The following is a 13980-nucleotide window of genomic DNA, read 5'->3' on the forward strand; positions in this document are numbered from 1 at the left end:
CAGGAAGCACTGATGTTATGATGCAGAGGTTGGCTACTGTTGGCTTGCAGGCTACTTGGAGGCTTTCAGGGTCACTAGGAAGGCTTAAGGCTGTCCCCTAAGTGATATGAGATACCCTGGAATGCTTTTGAGCAGAGGAATGAAATGATTCAACTTGTAGTGTTTAATATACTGTTTTTAATCAATTCTTTGCGAATTTCATACAATGTATTTTGCTTATTTTTATTTTGTATGAATGAGTGTTTTGCTTGCATCTATGCATGTGCACTGTATGTGTGTCTGGTATCTAGAGGTCAGAGGAGGGCATTGGATACCCTAGAACTAAATTTCAGGCAGTGTGAGCCACCTGATGTAGGTCCTGGGAACCAAACCTAGATATTTTGCAAGAGCAGCAAGTGCTCTTAACTGCTGAGCCATCTCTCTAGTTTCATACAAAGTATACTGATCACATTCACCCCCACTCTTCCCTCCAGCTTCTCCAAGATCTACCCCCACCTCGCCAGCACTCCCTTTTAAATAACCCACTGAGTCCAATTTGTGCTGTTCATATAATTGTGGGTGTGGGGCCATCCAGTGGAATATGGTCAACCTACCAGGGGCCAAACCCTTTAAGAAAATGATTTTCTCCTCCAGAAGTCATTAATTGTCAATAACTGCTTGTGAGCCCCTCTTCTCTCTGTATTAGAATTTAACTTGTATTTTTAAATTATCCAAATTATCCTATAAAATTTTCCATTTTGAAAATTTTTTTCTATTCTGTCTTTCATACTCAATCTACAATAGTACTTATTTTTTAATTAAAAATTTCATTATATGTATTCATGTGCATGCAATTGTATTATATAAGAACATTTTCGAGCTATATAGCATTTTACATGTTGAACATATCTATCCCACACCCTGCCCCAACTTTTTCTCCCTCTTCCCTCCTCCCATCAGTCACTTTTATTACTCAGATAGTTTCATGTTAACTTTCATGTTAAGTACGCATATACGATTCGATGTATCTATATACAATGGAGGAACTGTGTATGTGTGCATGTCAAGGGCAGAAGTGGACACTGGGTGTCTTTATCTGGCACTCTCCATTTATTTTTTGAGGCAGTGTTTTTCACTGAACCTTGAACTCATCCATTGGCTAGACAGGCTGGCCAGAGTGCATCTGGAACTCTATTTTTGCCTTCCCAGCACTCTAGCTACACACCACCATGCCTGGCTTTTTATGTGGGAGCCAGGATCAGAACCCAGATCTTCATGCTTGTGTGGCAGGTACTTTAGCATAGGGATCATCTTCCTCGTCTCCTTGTTCTGCTTCTTAAAGTTTCTTATGGTCTTTGCTGTTGGAGACTTCGTTTGCTTCCATCTCTTCCAATAGCTGTCGCAGAGCTCCTCCCACTCTGTTCCCCGGGGTTCTAGCAGGTGCCTATGTTTTGTCTGCCTTCTAGGGCTGAGGTAGGAATTCTTTCTGACTGAGACTCTTAGCTGCTTTCTGCTATTGACTCTCCAGATTGGTTTTTGTGTTTGAGGCAGAGACATCCTTCTCTTCCTCCCTATTTCTCTTTCCCCACCTGCTCTCCTCTCTCTCCCCTTACAGTTCTATTCCACTGTGTCATCTCCCATAATTCAGCTGTCCTCATCCACATGGAACATCATTCTACAGGTTCCATCCTATTCTGGCTCACCCAGCTCTTCCTCTGAGGGAAAGGATCCAGAAAGATGGATGATAGAGCACACCTGAGGATGAGCTTCTGGAAAACAAGCCTGTCTCTTCCATGCCTGCTCCTCCAGTGCCATCACAGCGCTCAGTCAATGCTTACTTACCCAGAGGTGTGTGGTTCAGATTTTCACAGTAAGACTGATTTACAGGAGAAATGCAAACTGCATCCTTAAGCCTGCTGTGATCTGGTCTCCTTACAATTCCACTTATGGGCTGCAATCCCACAGTGTGACAGTGATTCTCTTCACTAGGGATCATATAGCCTGGGTTCTAGCCCTGGAATCCTGTGTAACTGGCCTGGCATGTGCTCTGGGCACTGGCATTTTAAAATTTTCCCATGTGAGTTTAGTAGGCAGTCAAGGGAGAGGAGACAGAGAAAAGGAAAAATTGAGAGCATACTGTTACTACATGGTTGCTAGACAAATATGGGATGCCTAATCGAGTTTCAGATTCCAACAACCAACACAAAATTTTTAAGCATTAGCTGTGTCCCTCTATGGCATGGATTAAAAATGTAAGAAATGACATGGTTTTTCTGAAACTGAAGCTTAGTTGGGTAACTTGTATTTTTTATTTTTGAGTTAACAACTCTCGTTGCTATAACATTATCCTTCCCGAGCTGACACTGTTAGAATCACAGTCTCTGAGTGATGTTTCTCTATTCCCATTACATCATGGTGTTGTGTACTGTTGCTCACACTGACTTGATTTCTCTTTGTGTCCCTAGTTGTCTGCGCAGCTCCGGCTTGTTCCATGAAATAAAGCACCTGAGCACCTGCTCCTGTTACCTGTCAATCAACCGATTCACCCTCCTGACTTAGGCAAATTGAGGGATAAGCATGAAACTTTCTTTGGAAATGTTCTCAGAAAAAGAAAGACTGAGAGATTAATTTCACAGCGCTATCTTCACAGTACAATTAAAACCAGAAAAGAAGAACACAGATGCTGTGGGATGTTCTGTATGTTAAATGTGTTGCTCTGATTAGTTAATAAATAAAACACTGACTGGCCAGTAGCCAGGCAGGAAGTATAGGTGGGGCAAGGAGAGAGAATTCTGGGGAGTGGAAGGCTGAGGCAGAGAGATGCTGCCAGCCACTGCCAGCCACTGCCAGCCATTGCCATGAAAAGTGAGATGTAAGGTACCGGTAAGCCACGAGCCACATGGCAACTTATAGACTAATAGATATGGGTTAATTTTAAGAACTAGATAACAAGAAGCCTGCTGTGGCCATACAGTTTGTAAGCAATATAAGTCTCTGTGTGTTTACTAAGTTGGGTCTGAGTGGCTGCAGGACTGGTGGGTGAGAGAGATTTGTCCTGACCATGGGCCAGGCAGGACTGGAGAAAACTCCAGCTATACATGGATTTCTTCATTTTTGTTTTTTTCCAGCAAGATTAAATGAAGGAATTTAATAGTAGAGTGATTCACGTTAGAGCAGTATCAAAGATGGCCCATTTGTGGAACAGACACCAGTGTCTCTGCTTCTCTTCCACACTATAGGTGCACAAACGCCAGCATGTCAGCCTGCTCTTGCCGAGCTTGTCTTCACCTCTCAACTTGGCAGGAGTTGCTATCCAGGCCCTTGGAAGGTTCTAGAATGAAGATCTCTAATAACCCTGCTTTTGCTGCATTTGTTTGATAGTGAGGTGTGGAACCCAACCCCATGTATAGTTTTGCTTCTGGGTTATCACATTATCGGGGAATCATTAATGATATTAATAGCTGTTGGTGTTTTAGCCACTTCCCTGGTTATGAACAAGTCCTCAAGGAGAAGCAGCACAAGGGAGGCAGGTTTATTTAGCTCGCAGTTACAGTCCATCACCCTGGGGAAGGGATAGCAGCTGGAGGCTGAGGTAGCTAGTCACTCTGTGGCCCTGTGTCAGGGAACAGAAAGCTGACAGGATGTGGGGCGGGGCTATAAAAGCCTGAAGCCTGTCTCCAGTGGTCCACTTCCTCCAGTAAGACTTTTTACCTCAGTCTTCCAGAGCAGGAGTAGTGCTCAGTTAGAGATCAGCTATGTAAACACAGGAGACTGGGGGCACATTGCATTCAGTGCACAGCTGCTATACACTGGCGTTCTCATCCGTCCTTCATGTGGAGAGATGACGCCATCTTAGAGTCAACACACAGTTGCCTGTGTGGGGCCATTCTGATGGAGGCAGACTCCTTACCCTGGTGGCACCTTCCTAGCACACTGTCTCCTTCTTATATTTCAAACCTTAACAACAGCCCTGCTAAGGAGGCCAGGCAGTATTTACTTCCACAACTTTGCTTATAATAAATAAAGCCCGGCATAACAAGTGACCGTAAAAAGCTGCACACTTAGTCAGTGATGAGGACCTATCTGAACTCAGACCTTTGGGTCCCTAGTTCTGTGCCTCTACTGAGTTTCCTCTCTGGTGACACTGCGTAAGTGTGTCTGGTGGCTGTTAACAGACCTTGTTGAAAAATGTGTGGCTTCTTCAGCCTCATTCACATCAGTGCGAATGCAGTGGGTCCCAGGATCTGGAGTTTAAGAATCAGCTATCAGAGGCAGGCAGCGCAGGCTAGCAAGCTGGAAAGCTGCTACTGACATTTACGGGACAGGGTCTTTCGTTGTAGCTCAGTTTGGCTTAAGGGGTTTGTGATGTCCCTGCTTCAGGTTCCTCAGCACTGGGATTCTGGGCAGGCATCATCTCACCAGCTCTGGGACTGGAATTTTTGCTTATAGTTCTTGGAATTTGGGAGTTCGAGTATTTGGCAAATCTTTTTGTCAATGTTGGCATTATTTATAGTAGTTTACTTAAAAAATGTTGACCTCCTTGGTAGGTAAAACTAAGTTGCCATGTGGGGATATAAAAGTGAGTTAATTTTCAGTGGCTCACTTCAGTAGTGACTGATGGAGAAGGGGGCTCTCTTTCTTTTAGAATTTGTTCCACTCACTCTATTTACGTAATTGCATTTACTAAGTATTTGTAAAATACCAGGCACTGTGCTAGGTACTGGAGTGGAAAGGTTGAGTGAGAGCCACTGTAGGAAAGAAGCCGTAAACGGGCTGGTTTATGTTTGGACAACATGGCGGCTGATAGGGATATCCAGTATGAGTCAGCATTAAATGGCCAGCCTTGGATGTCTGGGGAAGTTCAAAGTAAACAATGATTTCATCTGTTGTAACTGTTCTTGCCAGAGTACCACTCTGTGTGACTCTGTATAAATATGACATCGAGTCAGAGGCAAGTGCTTTGCCTTTACCAGCTACTTGCCTGTTGGTATCTGTCTCAAGACCTGTGTGCCTACCTTCCCATGGCCTATTTGCCAATCTGCTTGTTTCACTACAGCCCAAATGTGATGTGTGCCTAGGTGTTGGCTGGCAACTGCCTGCCTAGCAGCGTATGCACTGGTGAATAAAGCATGTTTTCTCTATCTATGATCCCTCACTTTCTCTCCAACCTCCTCCGACCTGCTTCATTCTCGGCATTGGAGCTTGGACTTCATTCCTGTCTTCGCATGGCTTAGAGTCTAGTGGGCAGACAGACACAGAATCCTGTAAATTACAGTATGTCATGGATAAATAGAATGAGGCTTGTACATTGTGGGAGCTGAGAGGATGGATAATCCTGCTGTATTGAGGTCAAGACAGGCTTCAGGAAGTGAGGCAAGATCTGATCTGTGATTTTTTCCCCCAACTCTTCATGAGATTTTAGTCTTTGCTTTGTGGTGTGTTGACAACTTTGAGGCCAAGGACCCTTCCTATAAGCTCAATTGGAAAGCCAATAGAAGACAGAAAACAAAAGTCTGATGGGATGAGGGGGCTTCAAAATCAGACCCCTCCCTGCCCTGCAGGATTCTGAGCTGACCCAGTCATGAAGCTTTGAAGGTCATGGCCTACCCAACTATTTAGAATCCAGCCCACTGGTTGGATGCCTGTGTATTTCTTTCCTAAGAAAACTCTGGAAATGAACTCAGAATAAGAAATCAAGTGAGTTCTGAGTCTGAGAAGCTGCCCTGCCCTTGTTAGGAGGAGGGAAGTAAGGATGGGAGTCCACGGTGCTCACTTAGCCCTCCTTCCTCAGAGGTTGAGTTTATCTTCAGTGACCCGTAATTAATCGCACCTGTCTAGAGATCTCCCTCTTCTTGCCTTGCTCAGCAAACTCCACGGATAATGGCTCCAAACAGAGGATGGGAGAAAGGACAAAGGCAGCACCACCTTTAATATGAAACTCTGAGCCATGCAGGGTCTCCACATTGTGGCCCCGTGATTTGATACACTGCTAACCGGGTTCTGTTCTGTGGTGTTTACACTCCCACCCTTAACTCTCTGGCTTCCCTCCCCAACCCAATGCCTAGCTGACCTTCTGGCTTCTTGCTTTAGGGGCAGCCATTATAACGAAATGCAAGGTGGCAACAGGTATCGAGGGAGAAGGCTGTAAGTCACCATGGCTATTCCCAGAGGCTGCCCAAGGCAGATCAACAGTGTGTCTCCTGCCCAGCATCCCTGGCTGGTTATCCTGACCTTAGGCAGCATTTGTGTTTTTTACTGTGGCTCCCCCGAATGCCCGGTCCTGGAACTAAACCTGTGGCTAGGCTTAGGATGAGGTGGTGGTGACTTACGGTAGGACAAGCAGGAAGGACGGATAAACAGACCCCAGAGCTTCGAAGAGCTGGATTCCACTGAACATGTGAACATGTGAAACCACGGAGCTGTTTCATCAAAAATACTTTTAAAATGAAAACCTAAGCCCCACTGGAGGAAAAGCGACCACTCCCTTGTGTGGCTGTGTGTGAAGGAGCCCAGGGCTTAGAGACAGGCGTTTCAGTCCCTCTGGGGAGCGGACTGTGGAAGCAAGCGCTGTCTGTGACTGTCTTGTGACACGTTTGCTTTTCAGAGGGTTCAGTCTTGAACAACGGTGAAGCAGCAAATGATTTTGCTTGAGGAGGTGAGGAGATGGAAGAGGTGACATTTCATCCAAGCTTCGAGCGTTGAACAAACATTGATCGAGGGCTTAGAATAGGCCTTCAAGGTTAAAATAAAAAACTATGAAGGTTCAATGTTTATGCTCCCCAAGTATAAATGCAAATACAACAAAATCTTCCTCTAGTGAACAGTCTTTGGATTCCTTACATACAGCATATGAGAAAAATAAAAACATCTGTTTTTATAAATATGGAAAAGGGCATTCTAGTAGAGAAGAAACTTTACATTGTATTTGGGGCATTAGATAGTACCCGGGTGGCTAGACTGGAGGTGAGCCAGTGTGGATAATTTTTTTTTTGTTCAATTGTGTCTTCACGAAGTGGTGGGAAGATTTTACTTTATTTAATTTTTTTAAAGAAACAGTCTTTGTAGAATCATCCACATTTTATTTAAGCTACTGTTGCCAAAGTCACTTGCCTCCTTCTTCTTTTTTGAGACAGTCACTTTGTGTAGCTCTGGCTGTTCTAGAACTCACTTTGTAGACCAGGCTGACCTGCCTCTGCCTCCCGAGCGCTGGGACTAAAGGCATGTGCCACCAGCCTGGTTAAGCCGATTCTTACTGTAATTGATACCAGAACGTTTCTCCGAAAGCTGGGTCTAGTCATTGGGTAGAACTGTCCCTAGAGAAATGCCTGGAGTTATTAGGACAGGATATCTTTGTCTTGTGGAGATAAGGACCAAGTTAAGGCAAACAAAGCTGTTTTTTGCTTAAAGCAGAGGGATTGTCATCTAGAAATGACTTAGAGCCATGGTTTTCACTCTTCCTAATGCTGTGACCCTTTAATACAGTTCCTCATGTTGTGGTGACCCCCAACCATAAAACTGTTTTTGTTGCTACTTTATACTCTAATTTTTCTACTCTTGTGAATCGTAATGTAAATGTCAGTGTTTTCTGATGGTCTTAGGAGATCTCTGTGAATGGGAGGTTTGACCCTCAAGGGGCTGTGACCCACAGGTTGAGAATCACGGTCTTAGAGCAAGGCAGGTGGTAGAGAGGGAGGATCAGGTGTGCAAAGAATAGAGGCTGTGGGCTGGGGAAGCAGGCTGTCCAGGGAGAAGTGGGCATTCTAAACAGTGGACAGAAGTATGTATTTTGCTTTTTCAGGCTGAGTCAAAGTTGGAAGCAGGGACAAAGTGTTACGTAATTAAGTCCTGGCCTTTTGTGACAATTGTCACAGGGGATGTAGTTGGGCTTCTTGGATGGTTAGTAGAGATAATGTCTGCCTTTCTGCATGTCGGTGATAGCCATGGCCAGCTGGATTTCTGGCCTGGTTCTCAAAAGTCTTAAATGTATTCTTTGTGCCAGCTGTGAATTGCAGGTCAGAGTTCTGTTTTTAGAAACAATGTGGAACTTGCTTATTTATTCTCCCAGCCTAAGGATTGATGCTCTGGAGTTTAAGTTGGGGTTGAGCAGAGTCTGTTTGGAGAGCATGTGTCATATGGGATAGATGAGGTGTAGAGGAGATGAGTGAAGAGTGGGAAAGTGTAAGGGTCAGCTATGTGGACTGTTTCCAAGGGTGCCAGTGGCTGCTCTCCACCTCTGTTCCCTGAAGCTGCTCCTTAGCAGTTGGGACAGCCCTGAAAATGTCTTCAATGGACAGCCAACTTCTCTCGTCTTTTTATGTTTTAAGGTTTTTGCCATAAACTCATCACACACAGTTATAGGTTTTGTAAGGTTACATTTGTAAAAGTATGTAGCAGGTACTTTGATCACAACCCCCATCTCCCTCCTGCTATTCTTACTCATTCCCGAGGACATCTCCACTCTACTCACATGTCCTATGTATATGTATAATTTTAGGTATCCACATGAAATCTTGGCTTTACAAATGAAAAAAACATGTAACATTTGTCTTTCTGAGTTGGACTTATTTTGACAACTTAGACTCTACCTCAATACAATGCTTAGACTCTATGATGCAAGCCAGGAACTGGGTGCTGGATTATTAATACTGGAGATAAATACAGAAAGAGGACCCTTTGTTTTGATAACAGCTCAGGCTATTTTAACAGAAAATTAACTTTCTTTTTATTCAGCCTTCCTCTAATTCTCAAAGGCTTGTTGAAAAGGGATCTTGGTTCCCTCTCTCAACTAGTATCAGGTGTCTTACTGAGTTGAGTCAAATAGTCAAAATATTTTTATAATGGTCATAAAAGGTTTTACAATACACTTGCTGTTTATGAGTTTTACAGTACACTTGCTGACATGTGGGGGAGCTGTCATGGTTGTGATGGGCACACATAGAGAGACTGGAATTTCTGAAATGCGTTAATCCTGGTGACAAAGCCAAGTATAAAATTTTAGTGGCTTCGGAAACTGTCACCCTGTTTTTATGTTCCCTGTCTGAAACACTCCAGAAACCAATGGAATCAGACAGAGCTAAATGTATTTGCTCCTGTGAACTGTGTTTACAAGGCCACGTTCTCTTGCAGGCAGAGGGTAGATGACAAAGAGAACGAAGATCAAATGTCAAATGTTGTCTTATAAATAATTAGTGGTGTGAAATCCCAGCAATACCAGTGTTTGGGGGTCATTTTTTCATTCAGATTGAAGTATTTTCCTCTTTCAATGACAAGTGGTATTATTATTTTTATATGGAAAATAGTACCAATTAAAAAATATTTGAAGACAAAGGTGTCTGGTTTTTAAAAAGCAGGAATGAAAACATTGTGAAACAGAGCAGGAGAGCAACATATTTTGCAGGATTGGGAAGGAAAGATTAAGTGATTAGCAACCTCTTTAATAGCCCACAGCAAATAACATAGTTTAATGACCTTAATGATATAAATTCTTGTGCATTAACAATGCTAGAAAATTATGGAGACACACTCATTATGTGGACAGCCACAAACAGTATTGAGAGATGATTAAAATCCAGCGGAAGTTCTTCACCCAGCAACTCTGAGCTCTGACTACATTTTTTATCATCTATGCTGAGGGTAGTGCATAAGTCCTGAATGATGGAGGTTCAAACGGTATGCATGTTGTAATGGAAAACTCAATTTCCTCCTCTGTCTTCAGAGGGAAAATATTCATGAGAGTTTATTTCTGAGCTTTTTATGATATTGACTACAGAGATGGAAAGAAAAGGAAATGCTAATAAAAATGTTTAACTGGTTCCCCCAAACAAATGACATTTATCTTCTGCTCATTTTACATTATCAAATTACCTTGCTGTTTAAAAGAGGACATTCGTGGGGCTAAGGAGATGGCCCAGTTGGTAAGTGCTGGCCAGACAAACAAGAAGAGCAGCTGAGTTTGATCCCTAGAACCCATGTTTGTTTTTTTTAAACAAGTTCAAATATATGATTGCATGAAACTATCAAATGGTTAAAAAGCACAAATAGGAAAAACTCACGTGCAATGACCATAAAAACAGAACACAAATAGACAGAAAGCAAACTGGTGTCAGTAGTTCCAGGGCTGAGGCACTGGAGACATCAGGGTCTCTTGGGCTTGTTGGATGGTCATTCTAGCCCAATCCGTGGGCTCTAGGTTCAATGAGAGACACTGACTCACCTATAAGATGGAGAACAATCGAAGTATTTACTGGCAATCCTCTGTGGCCTCCATACACATGTGCATATATATAGGATCTCTCTCTCTCTCTCTCTCTCTCTCTCTCTCTCTCTCTCTCTCTCTCTCTCTCTCTCTCCCATGCACACACACAAGAAACTTCTCACGTTGTTAAGCCATGTGACTACTTTACTGGGTAGGACAGTGTACAGACCCCTTTCCAGTGAAGGAGCCTCTTCCACCTTCCTACTGGTCCCTCCACCATCTTTTTTTTTTTTAAGTGTGTATTTTATTTATTTATTTATTTTTTATATATTTTATTTTACAATACCATTCAGTTATACATATCAGCCATGGGTTCTCCTATTCTCCCCCCTCACACACCCTCCCCTTACCCCCACCCCACCCCCCATTCCCACCTCCTCCAGGACAAGTCCTCCCCCGAGGACTCCACCATCTTATGAGGAGCCGCTGGGCATGGCTTGTTGTAATTCGAACACCTTTGATGATGTTGAGGCACGGCCTTACCGTGTAACCAGGAGGTTTTTTGAGTCAGTGATGATCCTATAATGTTTACCTAAGTTGTTCTAGTGTAATACAAACTCGGGAGCCAGAAATTGAGATTAAAAACCTGGCAAATCCAGGGAGAAGCAGAGAGTAGATTGCCTGCCCTTCTCTCCGTGTTTTCCTGATGCACCGGCTCTATAAACTCCCCCAGAGTCCCCACTTCTCTTCTCCTGTCCCTCTCTATTAGACCCCGCAGTCCTCCAACAACTCTATGGCTAATCCTGGTCAGCCAATCGATGACTCCATCCTTTTATTCAAGGTGGCTTTGTTGGCACAGTGGAGTGGCAGTATGAACAATTCTCCTGCAATGTGATCCTCCCGCCTCATCCTCCCTAGTACTGGGCTTATAGGACCACATGACCAACAACTCTCCCGAGCTTCCACACGAGTAAGCTAGGGACATGAATGTGAGTGGGGACATTCTCTCTACCTCACCACCTTGACAAACCCATCCATGTCTTTGGATCTTTTGTCCTTTTGCTCAACAACCCTGCCTTTCTCAACCTAGGATGTATCTTTAGTTTTCTCCTATGTAGACCTTGAACTCTCAATCTTCCTGCTGTAGTCTTCTGAATGCTGGGATTTCAGGCTCATACATTTATGTCTAGTATGCATTTAAATATTTAAAAGAGGGGCTGAGAGATGACTCCGTGGGTTAAAGTATTTGCTATGCCCTTCAGTGTCTTTATGTTTTTTTTTAAAGATTTATTTATTTATTATGTATACAGAGGAGGCACCAGATCTGATTACGGGTGGTTGTGAGCCACCATGTGGTTGCTGGGAATTGAACTCAGGACCTCTGGAAGAGCAGTCAGTGCTCTTAACCTCTGAGCCATCTCTCCAGCCCCCCCTTCAGTGTCTTTATTGTCGCTGTGATAACATATTCCGACAAAGGCGGCTTAAAGGATGAAGGTTTCATTTTGACTCACAGTTTGTGGCAATAAAATATGAAAATATCTCTTACTTTCTAAGGAACTGGAACTTCGCTGGACTCCCTACCCAGAGTTAGTAATACAACTTGAGGTCACTTAAGACCACATTTGCTTTTTCCTCACTTATGAGTGGACATTAGCTGCAAAGTAAAGGATAATCATGCTACACTCCAGACCCAGAGAGGCTAACAAGGGCTGGAGGGGAGGAGGATGCATGGCTCTCTCTGGAAAAGGGAAACAGAACACATTTTGTAGGTGGGCTGGTGGACTGGTGGAAGGTGGGGATGGGAACGGGAGGAATTAGTGGGGGTTGGAGGTGGATGGAGGAAGGATGGGGAGAGATGCCTGGAATTGGGGGTGCATTTGGGAGGTAAGGTAAAAACCTACTGCAACAGAAACTCCCAGAAACCCGTGACGGTGACCCTAGTAAAAATTTGAGTAATGGGGATATGGAGCCTGAACTGGCCATCTTCTGTAACCAGGCAAGGCTTCCAGGAGAAGGACTGGGACATCACCCAGCCACAAAACCTTCAACCTACAATTTGTCTTGCCTGCAAGATATGCTGGAGTAAAGTGGCACAAATCTTGTGGGAGTGGCCAACCAATGACCCATGTGTGGTGATGTATTGTGTTCCTAATATACTGTGACTCCCAATAAAATTTACCTGATCAGAGGAAAAAGCAAGCCACTATAGTAAACAAAAGTCATGCAGTGTTAACACATGCCTTTAATCCTATCACTTGGGAGGCAGAGATCTGTCTGGATCTATGTGAGTTCAAGGCCACACTAGGGAACAGAGCCAGGCCTGGTGGCACATGCCTTAAATTCCAGCATTGCTTAACCATAGAAGTCTGGAGGTCTGTACAGACAGACAGGAAGTGACAGATCTGGGCAGGAAAAGGAAGTGATGTAGCTGGACAGAAAGAACAAATCAGATGGCAGAACAGCAAGGCATATAGGCATGGGTACACAGGAAGTAGCTTGTTTTTTGGAAGCTGCGGAGTTGGTGAGGTGAGGTTAGCATGTGGCTGTTCCTATTCCTCTGATCTCTCTCAGGTTTTCACCCCTATATCTGGCTCCATGTTTTCTATAAATAAGACCATTTAGAAATTTGTCTACACCCGTGTCCCAGGAGGGAGCCCATGCTTGACACTGCCTGGAGAGCCAGGAACCAGAGTCTGGATAGCCCAGAAACCTAGGATAGAACCAAACATAACTGGAAAAAAAGTCAATGAAATGATCCCTAATGAAACTCTTCTGTGCTCATAGACTAGAGTCTAACATAACTGTCAGAGAGGCTACATCCAGCAACTGATGGGAACAGATGCAGAGACCCTCAGCCAAACATTAGGTGGAGCTCTGGGAATCCTTCAGAAAATCAGAAGGAAGGATTGTAAGAGCCAGAGGGGTCAAGGACACCACAAGAACATGGCCCACAGGATCATCTAACCAGGGCTCATAGGGGCTCACAGAGATTGAACCAACAACCAGAAGCCTGTATGGGTATGATTTAGTTCTGTATATGTGTTACAGTTGTGTAGCTTGGTGTCCTTGTGGGACTGCTAACAGTGGGAGTGGGGTCTGTCTCTGATTCTTTTGCCTGTTTTTGGGACCCCTTTCCTCCTACTGGGTTGCCACATCCAGCCCTAATATGAGGGGATGTGCCTAGTCTTATTGTAACTTGATATCCCACGTTTGGTTGATATCCCTGGGAGGCCTGCCCTTTTCTGAAAGGAAAGGAGGAGGAGTGGATCTGGGGGAAAAGGGAGGTGGTGGAAGGGTTGAGAGGAGAGAAAGGAAAGAAACTGAGGTTGTGATGTAATACATGAGAGAAGAATAAAAAAAAAAGACTTGAGACTACTATCCTACTGTGTACTCTGCCTATTTGTTTAACCTGTCTTTAAGAGAACAATATAACAATTGAACTTATTTATGTTGGATTTCCCATGTAGTCAAGTTTTACAACCTAAGCTAATGCATAACTGTAATCTTAAATTATGTACTCCAAGGACTTCCATGTCCCTGACCCAGAGTAATGTATGTGTGTCATTTGCTGAAAGCAGCAAAAATAGAGGTTGAATGCAATCTTATGCCAGCATAGGATACTGTATACAACATCTTGAGGTCACTTAAGACTAAAGACTGCTTATTTATGGATAATGCTGAATACATTTGGATATCAATTAATAAACAATGATGTTTGTAATACTGTTTGTTATTTGGCTTAATTGGGGTCAGTTGGCATCTGTGACTTAATCCCTTGTAAAACCCTATTAAGGAGTTCAGTAAAG

This window comes from Peromyscus maniculatus, chromosome 5, assembly GCF_049852395.1.
Source record: "Peromyscus maniculatus bairdii isolate BWxNUB_F1_BW_parent chromosome 5, HU_Pman_BW_mat_3.1, whole genome shotgun sequence".
NCBI lineage: Eukaryota > Metazoa > Chordata > Mammalia > Rodentia > Cricetidae > Peromyscus > Peromyscus maniculatus.